The sequence below is a fragment of the Amblyomma mixtum genome, chromosome 6 (genome assembly GCF_055824585.1).
Source record: "Amblyomma mixtum isolate Tamu chromosome 6, ASM5582458v1, whole genome shotgun sequence".
NCBI lineage: Eukaryota > Metazoa > Arthropoda > Arachnida > Ixodida > Ixodidae > Amblyomma > Amblyomma mixtum.
Window position 1 is genome coordinate 66,923,224 of NC_143017.1, and position 15,169 is coordinate 66,938,392.

At 46.0% G+C, this 15,169-nt stretch overlaps 1 protein-coding gene across 6 annotated transcripts in view; it reads right to left on the minus strand.

The window, feature by feature from the left end:
• Positions 1-15,169, minus strand: part of LOC149339295 (protein turtle homolog B-like) — a 530,441-nt gene that overhangs the window by 122,507 nt on the left and 392,765 nt on the right. The window lies entirely within an intron of this gene.

The window sequence follows — 15,169 nt, forward strand, 5'->3', positions numbered from 1 at the left end:
TTGTCTTAGGTAGTAAGCTGGTAAACTAATTTCTAACTTTTTAACTATCAGAGATAGGCAATTCGTTGCAATTAGAGATTTGTAGCCGGTCGTTAGTAGTATAGCCATATCAGTTTTTAGAATTTCTAAAACGCGATTACACTCGCTGCTGTGGCTCGACAAAATTTGGCTGCATCGTGCGAAAATACATTCGGTTTCGAAAGCATGCAGGCAAAGCAAGCCCTCCAGTGCATGTAACTAGTCGAAAAAGCCAAATTTTGTCGAGCCGCAGCCCCAAGGGTAATCGCGTTTTCCAAATTCTAAAATCTGATACGGCTATTACGACCAGCTACAAATCTCTGATTGCAACTAGGCGCCTAACTCTACTGATTAAAAAGTTATTTATTAAAAATTAGTAAACCAGCTTACTGAAGACAATTTACCGGCTTTCTGTTGTCCGCCAACACTGGTGATAGCACAAACCATATTTTTACCCCAAAAAGCCTATTTTTGAAAATTTTTGAAGGTGATTGCTGAAACGCCCGGTATTCAGGTAATGCTGCCTCCGCACCATTATGCTGTCACATTTATGAATCAGTAACTCAAGTGAGCTCTCCCTTACATAGTGCAATTTAATTCCAACCTAAGGATAGTTTCATACCACATTTCTCACTTGGTACCAAAAAAGAATACTGTGTTCAGTTGTACGTTAAATTTTACACTGCGAAGCGACCTCATGAGCAGTGTTTTTCCGAGTCACAACCTACAACCAACTTCAACATCATGACCTCTCCATAGCAGATATAATATGAATAAAGGCTGTTCAGCTGAAATGGGAATCGTTTGAGCTGTTGTTGCGGTTGGTTCTAAAATTTGTGAGAAATCTGTTGTAAATTTAATTTTTGTTGCTAAAGTTTTAATTCACTTGTAGTCAATTAAATTTATATTGGGTCATATCAGTCAATAACATATTGACTTTTTAATGAGTCGTGAGAAATGGGCTGTAAATGGAATTTTTGTTGCTTGAGTTTTAATTCACTTGAAGTCAATTAAATTTATATTGGGTCATATCAGTCAAGAACTTATTGACTTTTTAATGACATAGTGAGAAATCGATGTAAATTGATTTTTTGTTGCTTGAGTTTTAATTCACTTGTGGTTAATTAAATTTATATTGGGTCTATAAGTCAAGAACTTATTGACTTTTTAATGACATAGTGAGAAATCGATGTAAATTGATTTTTTGTTGCTTGAGTTTTAATTCACTTGTAGTCAATTAAATTTATATTGGGTCATACCAGTCAAGAACATATTGACTTTTTATAGACCAAAGTCATTAGGATTTGAGTATTAATAGACTTTTTATTGACTCAATAAATACTCTATAAACAGTTAATTGCATCTCAATGTTCATTTTTGTAAGGGAACTTTGCTAGGGCTTTCTGGGAAGATTGGAGAAGCACCGTTTGGGCTATATTTAGCGTGATTCCAGCTGTATAGAGCGGTATTGTTTGATTTTTCTGGGTAATGCATTTTTTTTTTGCATGAGTTGAAATAAATTAGTGAGCACAACGATTACTGAGACGGCAGTGACCATCAGCTTTCTAGAGTAGGGTACCTCGTTGATTTGGAAAATAGCAAACCACACGTTTTTCGAAAGAGAAATACTACAATTAAAATAAGTAATATGCTTGCATTCCACAAGAAATAAAATTGGCTCTTAGTAAGAACATTAGTGGACCATCCGTCATGTAATCATCGTAACTGTTGACCTTTAGTGGGCTGGACACTGAAATAACACTTGCAATTTAATTTGTTTTGCATTCCCTGCGTTTTTTTTTATTAAGCCGATCAAAGGCGCCCAATTTCGAGTGAGAAATTTCCGCAGACCACCTTTCCAACCTGGACAAAATTTCGGTTTTACTGAAGGACCTACTTCAGGTGAATGCTTTGTAAGTCTGCTTCAACAGATTAAGCCCTTGGGCCTACTTTCACAAGCCTTCTACTTAAAGCGCCTTCCTATTTCAAGACGTTCAACTTAATGCAGAGGAAGTTCGAAATTCCCCGCAGAAAAAAAAAAAATCAAATCCCGGAGGGGAACCTTCGTTTTTAAGTACGGCGCAAATCCGCGCCGCAAATACGCACAAAGAGAGAGAGAGAGAGAGAAAAGGCAGGAAAAAAAAAATCCGCAGGAATTGAAGGGCGCCAGAGCGAGGGGCTGGCAAAAATACGGCCGTTCTTATTTAATCTGAGAACGAACCGAACGTGACCCAAGAGGGCTAACAGGGGGACGACGGGGTTTGCTTCCTGAGGCGGACCATTACTTGAGCGCAAAAAACGCGCCGAGCGAATGGAGAGAAGCGAACAGGAACGAACCCGCGGGAATAGACATTCAAAGACAGCGCGGGGAGGACGCCGCGAGGAGCCCGTGGCTCAAATAGGTGGTGACGTAGAAAAGCGAAAGAGCGGCGCTGAGCGAGAGAGCACGTATAAAGGCGCGGCGGCGCCACTATCGGGGAGCAAATCAAAGCGAAGCGAGCTCCGGAATGGGTGCTATATAGCTATGCACTTGCCTTCGGCACGTCTCTCTCCCTGCATCCCACAGCTCCCTCGACAAATGGAAGCCTGGTAGCCTACAGCTCAGCTCAGTTCTCTCTCTGTGCCCTGAAGCGCAGTAAAATCAACGACAAGAAATAAAACCACCGCCTCACGAACAAACGCAGGTATATTGCTATATATATAGAGGAATTTATTTACGAAATCCGCGGCGAAGTAGGCGGCACTAAGTCGCCGAAATCCTAAAAATAAAAAAAGCAGAAAATGGGGAACTGAGAGAGAGAGAGAGAGAGAGAAAAAAAAGAGAGAACATCCCGACGACATTCACGTCAGCGGTTGAAATTAGAACGAATGGGACAAAGGGTGGCGTCGAAGCACTCATTTCGCGAATGGTTTTCGCCGTTTCCGCGCTTGCTTTTTCTTATCGCATTGGCATCTTTCTCCTTTTTTTCTTTTCTCGGGCAGTATTCTGCGGCGTACCAGCTAAGAAGTGAACACGGAGAGGCTATATAAAGGAATGAAGAGCCCGTCGAAGAAGTTAAGGCGCGGGGGGAGAAACCATCGAAATCCATGAGGCCACCGAACTGTCGACGCGGAGAAACAAACCGAGCGGTGGAGAGAAGCGACAAAGCGCGCGGCTTTCTCGGCGACAAAAATAAGCGAAGTGCGGGGACATATAGCGACCGACAAAGCCACTGCCGGACTGGGAAAATGAAAAGTGACGCATGAAGTCGACAGTTTATGTCTGATCATCGAAGTATTCTTTAACTCGGCGTCGAAAAGTTGCCCCAAAGGCGCCGCTATGCGGTTGCAAAAATAAAAGAAAAAGTGATAAATAGCGGTAGGAGATGAAGACACTAAACCCCTCTCACGATCGCCGAAGGGCCGACAGCAACACAGGAAAGAGGGGAGGAGGAAGAGACGAGGGGAAAGTGAGTCGGGAGTGACGAAAAGGTTGGAAGCCCGAAAGAAAAATTGAAATGTACGCGAAAAAAAAAAAGTACAGACGTGTGCGAGTCGAAACAACGACAACAACAAAAAACACAAACAAGAAGTGAGCGCGAGCCTTTCAGGACCGGAAGCCAATGGCCAAGCCATAAAGAACCAGAGGCCAGCGCAGAAAAGTTTATGCCGGCTATAAGCGCATTTCAAAGACAGGCTAGAAACATGAACGCCAGCTGTCGTCGACGGATTTGAAGCCCCGGCCGCTGCCGCCAACGCCACCGCCTCGCGGGCCTGACCGGCCAACGCAAATGATCATGAGAGGTCGGCCAGCAAAGTACGCCGAAACGATGGTCTTGAATGAATGAAAAGGAAAGAAAGGAAGAAAGGAAGAAAAAAGAAAGAAGAGGCGTTGAAAAACAGCCGCAGCAAAACAGGCGCACCCACGAATTTCGAGCTCGCAGCAGCCTCAGGTTTTGGTGATTGGTCCGAACGTGCGCCCGACTCGGGCAGCAAGCGAGCTGGCCGCCATTGGTTCAATTTCTTAGAAAGGCAAATGCCAGCTAGCGTGCGCAATGTTTTGATGATCACCCCATGTACGTTTTGAGAAACAGGACCTTTCTTCCATAGCGAAGGAAAAGTTTTTTTTTTTTTATCTGTTGCACACACAGGCAGTGGTTGAGCTCAAGATATTGGTTGCCGCAAGTTGTCGCGCGTTCACGACACTTTCACGTACTTTCACAAGAAACAGTGAAACCTTTTAGCGCCATGAAAATCGGTGCGTCCTAATTATACTGCAAGCTGTTCTGAAGCGTGGATCACGGTATTTTGAACTTTTACGTCTAAGGTCTCTGCATGTGCTGACCGCCATACGGGGCGGAAATCTGTTCTAGTAGGGTTGTATAGAAGACAAGCAATAAGTAAACTGTAGACATAAGAGTACCGTGGGTACAGCGCAGAACTGAGAAAACACGCTAAGCTGTAAAGCATTCACAGTGTTCATAGTGTTACCTTGGGCCAGAGCACTGGTGTCTAATGACAAGCTTACAATGAGCGTCCTAATGAATTATTCTCTTGCTGTCTTTGTTGTTTAGCCGAAACTTTTTCTCGTGTGCACCAGAGATTCTCTATCTCCCGTGTGAAGAACAGGAGAAGTGAACAAATGAGGATCAAGAGTGGAAGGTTTTTTTTTTTTTTTCAAAGTTACCTTCGCTACTACACAATCTACACGCTCGAAAATGTACCTTAAGTTATTAAACTATTAACCTTTAATAACGTATGGCTAACAGGAAGGTACAATTAAGAAAGTGGGGTAACAGGAAAGGGAAGCATATACATTACATTTTGGCAGCTGACTCTCACTTAGTGTGCCTATTGTACGAGGAAGGGCAGAATGCATTGGCCCGCAGATCCTTTGGTTGGGTTAGGCCAGTACACTCGCTGTAAAAGCTGACATGTGCCGTTAGGCGCTTACTCCTCCTATTACGGTAGCCGAGGATTTCTTCACCCTTAGATACTGACGCTAACAAGAAAACAAGCATTCCCGTTACGCAAGCCCCCGACTGCGACATTAGTTCGCTGGTGTTCCGTGTCTTGCAAGGCGTTGCGCCACCATCGTTATATCAGACTCGTTGAGGACACGAAAGACAAGCGAGAACCAGACTGGGACGAAGCAAACATGCCGGCAAAGAGAAGGTCAGGGACCTTTTCATATAGTGAGACACCAACGCGTTCATAAACCGCTATATAGTCGGGCCATCTCCTGAGGAGGGAAACCAAAGTTTGTTCTTGCATGGACAACGCTCAGATAAGACGTGTGGGGAAGGAACGCTATGAAGGGAGGCGAAAGAGGGGGAAGTGAGGAAAGGGGAAAGAGCTGATGCGCACTGGAAACAGCCGTCCACACCAATACTTACCGCGCTAGAAGCGCTCCTCGCCTGTTTACCGTTAAGAGCACGCCGCGAAGTGCGCCGGCGCAAACACGTCTCCGAGTGACGTCAAAATCCATCACGGTCGGAAATGACGAACGACGGGAAGGCGTTTCCCGTTCCACCGGAAGCAAATCTAATAACTCCGCCTTTGTTACTTCCCCTCTTCCTCCATCCCCCTTCCCTCCCGAATACACACACGAACACGTACGCAGCGCACAGTCCTCCCACATAAAACCTCACCCTTAGTTTGCCGGCCTGCCGCTTACCCCTTATTTCCCTGCAAATGCAGCGAGCTAGGGAGAGAGGGAGATAGGCGGTGGCGGCGCCCATCTTCCACTTCCGGACCCAAATTGCCACGCCCGTAATTGGCAGCGGCCCTTCCCGTTGCACGCGTGGTGGTCCAGCTGCGTGATGAAACAACTTCCCCCTTCGTCGTCGTCGCACCGCTGGTTCGTCGTGCAGCGTCGGGGCATTATCGTTACTGGAATTTCAGGCGCCGCGTTGCAAATGGTGTGAGCGACCCGCGCGCCACGGCGCGGAGCTCCACGAAGCTGGCGAGAGCGCGCGCGACACCGCGACCGAGAGAGTCAAGCCCGCTCCGAGGGCGCGGAACGCCGGCTTCGACGTTGTACACTGCGCCGAATGCAGGGAGGCTACGCACGTGCAAAAAAAAAAAAAATAGAGATAGGAAAGTGAAGCAGATAAATGAAAAGAGCGTTCCGACAGGCCATGCATTCTCTTCCTCCTCGTAAATGGGTTAGGGGTGATGGAAGGGGGTGGCCACAACGGGGGTGCAACGGCAATCGTATGCATCGCCACTTCATGACTCGCTGCTGGTAACGATAGGGAACTATTTGTCATCAACGGGGTCGCCGCCGCTTGAGGCGCGACGCCAGAAGCGAGCAGTCGACGAGATTCGCCGGCGGTTTGGCGCCTCTCCAATCACGGTAATACATATAAATTTTTTTATTTTTTTTAGAATTGCACGCCTATCCTTATTTGTTTTGTCTGTCGTGACCTTCATTTACCAGGCTGTCTGAGAGACTCCTTTTTTTGTATGCGTTCTATGCAAGGCCATGGAACAAACTGGATGAGGGATTGATGAAGGCTGGCGGTGCTTATGGGCAACAGGGAGCATGAAAACCGCTTGTTATGGAAAACTTTCTTTTACCCGTTTATTTATGTCGCTTTAATAGATTTATGGCCTGTCTACAGATCGGAGACTTGGTTGGTTTATGGGGTTTAACGTCCCAAAGCCACTAAGGCTATGAGAGACGCCGTAGTGGGGGGCTCCGAAAATTTCGACCACCTGGGGTTCTTTAACGTGCACTGACATCGCAAAGTACACGGGCCTCTAGTATTTCTCCTACAAAGAAATTCAAACCGCCGCGGCCGGGATCGAACCCGCGACTTTCGGGTCAGCAGCCGAGCACCATAACCACTGAGCCACCGCGGCGGCTACAGATCGGAGGCCTCAGCAATCTTAGAAAGATGGTGAGTAAAATGTTCAAAGCATAGGTTACGGGGGTTATGAATAGTAATTCAGGTCGATGAAATCGTTAGCTAGACGTATGAAAAAAAAAACCAACAAAATACAATAAACTTTTACACGACAAAACGAGAGTCTGAACTACAAGACAGACAATGCCGGACGACATCTCAAGGCATGACTCGGCAGAAAATTCTTCAGGACGAAGCGATAAAACCCACTGGAGAGAAGCGTGGCAGTGGTCTTGCTGAAATTCTGCATTATACTGACCACGGCATGAGCCGAACGTTAAAAGCTTTCTTCGCTCAGTTTCCGCGGTTTAGTCCGTGTCTGTGGAAAATAGCGTGTTGTGATGTTCATTCGTTGGTTTTGTTCCTATTTGCCTTGAAAGGTACGGGCAGTCGTGAGCAATATTAGAGGAAATGAATTTTTTTTTTCATAAAACTGTAAATATTTTCTGGTAAACTGTTCACTAAATTCGAGAATCACTTCTTTGGATATATTGCGCGAAATAAAAAGTTTGATAGAAAACAGGAAAAAAAACTGCGCTTTTGACGCATAATTATGGAGTAATCAATAAACGAATGCTCAAGCTTTGTAACCTCCCATACTGCTCGTGACTTTACCTACTTTTATGCGGCGCGCTCTCTCGCTTGAAAAGAGCATTTTTGACTGTATACAGGCAAACGTGTACACGGGGAAACATTATTTCAACGAAAGGCTGGTTGTGTTTCGAGGGCTATCAGCCGATTTCGCGGGATTCTTACTTTCGCTTTAAACATACTGCCAACGAAGCAGTCCGTTTATGGCTGGGCCGCTCATGGGAGCAAGGCGTGATTATCATAACAAAAAAAAAAGCCATTGTATGTTTGCCTTCATCCGTGCTTTGCAAAAAAAAAAATGGCTGTGGCTCAGCTTGGTTAAGCCCGGTAATTGCGAAAGCAATATCCGTAGCTACGCCATGGTTCAGCTAGTGGTGGTGCTTGTGGTTAGACTTGTGGTGATGAATCGGTTATACAATCCAATCCTGTTAAATAAAATCCAATCCAATCCAAAATGCTAATATGGTAGCTACCGGCCTCGCTACGCGACGGGCTGAAAGTGCAAGTAGCATTGCTTTCGCAATAAAACTAACAAGAAATGCACATGCTAGAACTTGCCCCCTACCGCACTTGCGAGATAGGGCCGAAGCTAGAAGTGCCTTGCTGAACGTGTATGCATGAAAAGAGCATTGTGCAGAACAATCTTAACTGCTCCATGAAGCTTGCAATTATTAACGTTCTGATTCAATTTCGACTACTTTTCGATCAATGTAAGTTTACAGCAGAGTTAGAAAGAGGTAGCACTCGGCCATTGGACTGCATTAATGAGCTTCTTAAGAGATTCCTCGCCTTAGAGAGAAGAATCTCCTCCTTTAGAGATTCTTCCTCAGTGTTCAGGGAATCATGCGTTGTTATCCACGCGATTCTATATGATAAATTTCAATGTGTAGTGCCCAGCCGTTTATATGTGCGTCGAAACTTGCATGTTCTTCTCATAAGTAACCAGGCTGCCCCTACCGCTTGTCGTGCTACCAAGACTCAGTATCATCCAGGGGAGGATAGCGATGGCTGAAGTTCATTACAGGCAGGTTATCCTCGAAGCTCACGAGTACTGGCGACGGCAGCGCCATAACTCGTCGCCATCGCGCTTTTTGAGGGGTCACAGCAGATTGGCTACTCTTGGAAACGACGGTTAGTCCCCTGTGGCAACTTCGTTTTACCTTTTAGCAATACAGCCTTAGAGCGGTTAGCGCTGCGTGCTGCTTAAGAAAGGGTTGGTTTGGTTTTTTAGGAAAGGAAATGACGCAGCAACTCTCTCACGTATCTCAGTGGACACTCGAACCGCGCCGTAAGGAAGGGATAAAGGAGGGAGTGAAAGAAGAAAGGAAGAGAGGGATGCCGTAGTGCAGGGCTCCAGAATAATTTTGACCACCTGGGGATCTTTAACGTGCACTTACATTGCACAGCACACGGGCGCCTTTAGCGTTTCGCCTGCATCACCAATTAAAATATTTTATCTTTCCCAATTTATTGGGTCTAACTGAGCGTACGTAATTAAACTAAGCCTACTTCTGCCATAAAAGAATGCTTGTGCCGGTTCTTGCCTACAGAGTGAGCTCAGCGCTGTGCAAACATACGGGTACACTTCGAAGATATGTCTGTTCATCAGGTCATCGCTATGTGTTGAATTAGCCTCAGAGATTTACTTAGGTAAACAGAAATGGCAAAAACATGGCAGGTAAGAATGAAATGTCTCTGAATCTTCCATTAAGGTACTTTTCATAGCAGTCTGTGTGTCAAAACAATTCTCGCAAAAATAGAACACGCTCTTACTGCGAGTGAAAAAAACATCAAAGCAAGCCCTTGCCAGAAAATAGACGGGTTATGCTCGGCACTTAGGGCACCGTTATTTACGCCTCCTACTCACAATCGTACTTAAATTATCGAGGGGTTACGTTTATAGTGCGCGAAGTGTTCCTAAAAAAAAAAAAGCCTTCTTTGAAGTAGTAAGGTGAATATCCTGAATTATTCTGCAGTACAAAAATAATTCCTTGCGGCATTCTGGAAGCTTACTGCACACACGGAGGACTGCGCGCGTCCGTGGTATCAAGGGACCAAGGCGGGCAGAGCGCATTAGTAAGGACAGATAGCACTCTTCCGCTCCAAGCGCTGTGAACAATAAAGAGAAAGTTTTGTAGTCATTTTAATGCGTTCAAGACGTCGCTGCTGTAAATAAAGCTGGTGCAAGAAGCGGCTGTTTAGTGAAAGCGCTCGCCGGTTGCTGAGGTGCTCTGAAGGACAATTATTTCTAACGCCACGCCCACAACAGCGAGCGATGACTCCTAGGAAAAGGTGCGGTAACAAAGCGACAGGTATTTCGTCGAAATGAAAGGGAACACAAGCGAAAGCACAACGCTTAAAGGCAGCCCACTGCAATACACGGGGTATGTTTTCTTTGCTTCAAAGATGCCAGCATTAAGTGCGAAGCCGGGTTTACTGCTCGAGATTACGAAGCGTAAACAACCGACCGCATCTTAGAGCGACGCGAAAAGTTCTTCGAGCCTCCGAGCTAGGGAGCGCAGCGGTGAATATAGTAAGCGCCCAAAGGAAACCAGGCCGGACGATGAACACCTTAGCGCGAAGTTTCCTTCCTAAAAAAAAAAAAAACCATAAAGAAATAAGGTGAAAAGAAGTCAGGTGGAGGAAGCGAAATCTCGCGGCCGGAGCGAACAAGTTTCAACACATTTCCAGTCCGGCTGTTGCCAAATACTAGGGCGCGCAAGCGCCCGGGCTGCGTTATCCTGCATTATGCTAGAGCCCCCGAAGACTCGCTTGCATCAAAGCTGTTTACTCCTCTTTTTTTTTTCTCTCTCTTCATCTCTCCATCTCTATCTCCCCCGTTCTCTTTCCAGGCCGAACTTCCAGGCAGCGACGACGCAAATGATGCCCCGAGGGCGGAGGTAAAATGGATTCCGCACCCCCTGACGCTAACCCCTTGCCTCCAACACAGCTTCCGCGCGCGGCCTTGTACGCTCGTCGTCGTCCTCAGTGGTGATGCTGCGCTGCCTGCATCGCGTTTTATGCAATATTTAACTTTATTTTTTCACCTTTCACCGGATCTGGGTTTATTTTGACCCCCCTACTTGATTCCTTTCTGCTTTTCTTCGTTCGCTGACTTTCACCCCAGCAGAGAACGCCGCAAATATCTACGCCTCCCCGCTTCGCGGTCGTCTGCAGCGGCGGGCCGCTATCGCGAAGCGGTTTCATGCTGCACCGGAACCGGAAATCTGTTCGCTCCTCCTTCTAAACGCCTCCTTCCTTCTCTTGTCCATGTGGGAAGGTGACGCCGTATACTTGCTCCGTTCTCTATTTCGTTCCTTGCTTTCTTTCGTCATTTGTTTTTTTGTTACGCACCCTCTTCTTCTTGTCCTCTCCTCTTTTGTTTCTCCGAGCCGACACCTGAGACCTTTGTCGTCGGTTTTTCTAACCTTGCTTTCGCTCGGCTCAATACAGGACGCACGCGAGGTTGGACCAACCCGCAAGCCAGTTACGCGCAAGACGGATAGCGCGGTAGCTTGCGAAACCCGCGAAATCCCATCTTAGGCTTCCAGATGTTTTGAGAAGTAGGACAATCTGCTATTAGGTTTGAGGGGTTAGGCCTAGCTCGCTGCGCTGAAGAGAATAAAAAGAACCGAAAAGGGGGAGGGGGGGGGGAAGGAAGTTAAAGAAAAGGTGCTCGTCCTGAAGCCTGGAAAAAAAAAAAGGATTTCAGCTTAACAGATAAAAGAATCTGGAAAAGAAACAGATTGACGAGCTCAGATTCTGACTTTCAAGACGTTATCGATGAGAGTATCCAAATAAAACGATAAATAAATAAGATGGCCGGAACAAAGGTACAATTACAAATAGCAATAAAAAAGAAACTTTAGAAATAATAACAAGAAGAAAGAGCACTGGTACCCGAAGCAAAAATATTTTTTCTTGGGAAAAAGAGCAGCAATTTAACTGCCGTATGAAGGAGAAGCTGCTAACATAACTTTGAAGCATTTACAAGGCTGCAAGCCTAGCTCGAACAAACTGCATTGGTAATTTTGTGAGAGCCATGCGAATACAAGAACGCCTCCAAAAAGTTTGAAATTTAAAAGAAAAAAATGTAGAACAATGTGTTTGGAAAGTATTATAAAAAGTAACGCTAAAGAAAAGAAGAGCTACTCTTGTAAACCTTATCCATTAAAAAAAAACATATACTGCTTTTCAATGAATTCCCGGATTGATGTGCCAAGAAAGTAGCTCTCGTCTGCTCGTTCCCAATTATTGTCTCGAAAGAAAATCTGCTCATTAACATTCCAAGTCCGGAGAAAACGAAAGATAAACGACAAGGCACAAGAAATCATGCAAGAAAGCCCGCTTGAGAAAAGCGACAGAGATCCTTTAAGTTAATTAATTATCATATTACAATTTATTGATTTTTCGCTTCGTGAAAACCGAGAACTTCAAAATGTCAGGCCGGAAATTGCTTTTAGCGAGCTATGCTAAAAAAATGGAAGTTTAAAGGCACGATACCAGCTTATTAAGTAAAAGTGCCTTTGAACGACGGATATATTTTCTTGTTTGAGTGAGAATTTTTGGATTTCTGAGAACTCTGCAACTTCAGAAAGATTGCGAAGGAAACGTTTGCGGGAGAGCCGAGGAAAGCGATCTTGTAAGTTTCCATTTTTGTGTGTGTGTATTCCCGGTTAAAAAGCTCATTGTACTGCTTATATCTTCTGATGGGATTCAGAAGGAACGAAGCATATTCTTCCGTATGGTTTAACATCAAATGCACAAGAACACACATCCTCATCCATCTAACAATTTTGACGCCCCCGACTTTTTAAGCAAATATATGGTGATGGTGAAAAGTTAAACTAGTTTTAGAACACTGCAATTAAACCAAAAAATTTGGCAGAGGCTTAACTTGGTTAAGCCCGGTAAGTTGCGAAAGCAATGGCCCTGGCTGCGCCTGGTTTGCCTGGTGGTGTGTCTTGGTAGTGCTCTTAGTAAGCTTATTTATGAAAGTTTTGCCCATTTGTTTTACATGGCATTATACTCACCACACGAGGGCCCCCACGTGCTGGGAGATTTATGCGTGCCTCGGTCGCCAAAACGAGCGGCTGACGCTAACGGATGATTGTCTAGAAGCTTCCCTCTTCTTTCACTCCCACTTCCTCCCTTCTTGTACGGTGCGGTTCATGGGTACACCGAGATGACAGAGAATTTCCTTTCCTCAAAGCGTTGCGTTCAAGGGGCAAGGCATCGAGCCGAACGGGTGGTGGCGTTCCTCCCTTCCTGTGGTTCGGGTGTCCACCGAGATGACAGATGATTACTGCGCCATGCCTTGCCCTTTGAACCCACCGCTTTTTGAGGAAAGAAAAGGCGCAGTAATTCTCTGTCATCTCGGAGGACACCCGAACAGACCGCTAAGCGCGCCGCGCGCGGCAGGAGCGGGAGTTAGGCCACGCTTGGTAGCTACGGCCTTGCTACGCGACGGCGCAAGTTGGATCCCCGCTCTTGCATCTGTGACGTCAGACCGCTAAGCGCGCCGCGCATGGCAGGAGCAGGAGTTATGCCGCGCTTTGTAGCTACCGGCCTCGCTACGCGACGGGCTGAAAGTGCAAACAGTATTGCTTTCGCAATAAAATGTTTAAAGACGCGCGCGATTTTAGGCCTGCCTGACTCCTGCATTAATAGCCGAGAACATACTTTGCTGATACCTAAGAAATTAGAACTATGCTTACACTTTCGAAATATCAGCCGTTCTCAGATCATCCTAGGTTTCTTAACGTAAAGGATTTAACAGCACTAAGATGGGACGAAAGGTACGATACACAGCGTTGTTACATCTTTTCCGCCCACATGTACCGACCAGCCCGTATCAGCCCTAGGTTTCTTTCATACCTTACAGAGTGCCGCTTAACGATTCTTCCTGGATCTCCTGAGCGAGTTGCACACTCTGCACGCAAAGTTGCATCGTGTACACATTTAGATGCACTACGCTAACCGAGAAACGCGTCGATATAAAGAAACATTCAAAAAGTTTTGATATCAGGAAAAAAACCGCTCAATTTCCGCGGTGATCTGGTCCGCCAGAAAGTTTGCACCAAGCGAAGGCCGAAGAGGGAACAGGAGGACGAAACGGTTTCGCGAAAAAGATCACTAGAACATGCAAAGAGCATGTTTACAAACATTCGAGACATCAATTTCTATATGAATCTCTACAAGTATATGCGCCAACGTGAACAAATAAGCGTACACATACGTACAGCCTTTGTCAAAAGTTTAGAGCCCGCGGCAGTTTGCATGTGGGCCACGCAGTGTGGCTCGTTATGCATTCCCAGCGCTCCAAATCTATTGAAAGGGAGAAGATCCTTGTTCCTCGCTCTTCCAAAGGTTAGGACTTCCATGGATGCTACAAGAACCCGACTACATGGCTTAGAAGCGAACCTCGCTGGGCTGTAAAGTGTTCAGAAAGGCTGCAGGTGAACAAACGCTCGCCGGCTGCTTCCGCACTGTCATCCTGTCAGCTACAACTCCTTAATTAAGAAGTTCTCGACAGGACGCAATAAACTCTGCTGTGCACCTGGCTGTCGAGTGACACGTCGCGCAAGCATTTCATAGCAGGTTCGTTTTAAAGCTTAGTAAAAGAAATCATGTCAAACCTCTTCACACGGTATCGCAAGCTGAATGTCTACGCCGGCAGCTAGATCTCCAGTTAAGTCAATCCGGCGCACGAGGCTGTTACTACGAGCCTAGCAAAAGATAGAAAAAAAATAAGTCTAATTTGCGAAGCTGGGAATCAAGTTTAATCACAAAACTTTCTTCATGTGCATGCACGGTAAGTCTGATTTGAGCTCATGAAATCTGGTCGCCCAAGAACTTCGTCCTTTGAGCACCATGAGCAAGGAGGAAAAATTTTTATTCACAAGAGCGACACTTTGCCCTACGTAGAGAAATGGTTGGGCTAAAAGGGTTAAGTAAGTGTTTGTTACATCCTGTCGAGCAGGACGGCTTCGCGGACTAAGTCCCACAGGGAGCTTAGCACGCTATGTGCGTCAACTCCCGGCCGTGGCGTCGTCCACGCTTCTAGCGAAGCCACTTCGCGGCCTCTGTGTTTTATGCATATCTTTTATAAACCGGGAAAATCCTACATGAGGTGATGGACGGTGAGCGGTGCTACCTTCCACCATCCACCTTCCATCTTCCAGAGCAGGACGCTGTCGCATCGCTGAACAGCTGCACCACTGCACCAGGAGTGGTCTGACGACTCCCCAGGGATCTATGAATGTAAAGTTGAGCATGACCAATTCCGTATATATGGATATTAAACTTGGTTGTCTTTAGACTTGTTTTTGAGGAAAGAAAATGGCGCAGTATCTGTCTCACATATTTCCGTGGACACCTGAACCGCACCTTAAGAGAAGAGAGGAAGGTGGGAGTTAAAGAAGAAAGAGAGAAGGGGTGCGATATTAAACCCATTAAAATTATCACGTCATGCCCTTAAAGCGGAGCTTAGGTGCGTCTCCAAATTTTTTTCAACAGCGTGAAACAATTCTGCACAGCCTGAGAAGACTGAGTGTGTCACTAGACACGTCGCTGGCGTAATGTTTCCCGGAGGTCCATGGACTAAGAGGGGAGGGTAGCAAGACTATTTGTGAAATGCTTAGAGGGCACTGGTCTTCTTGGACAGTGGT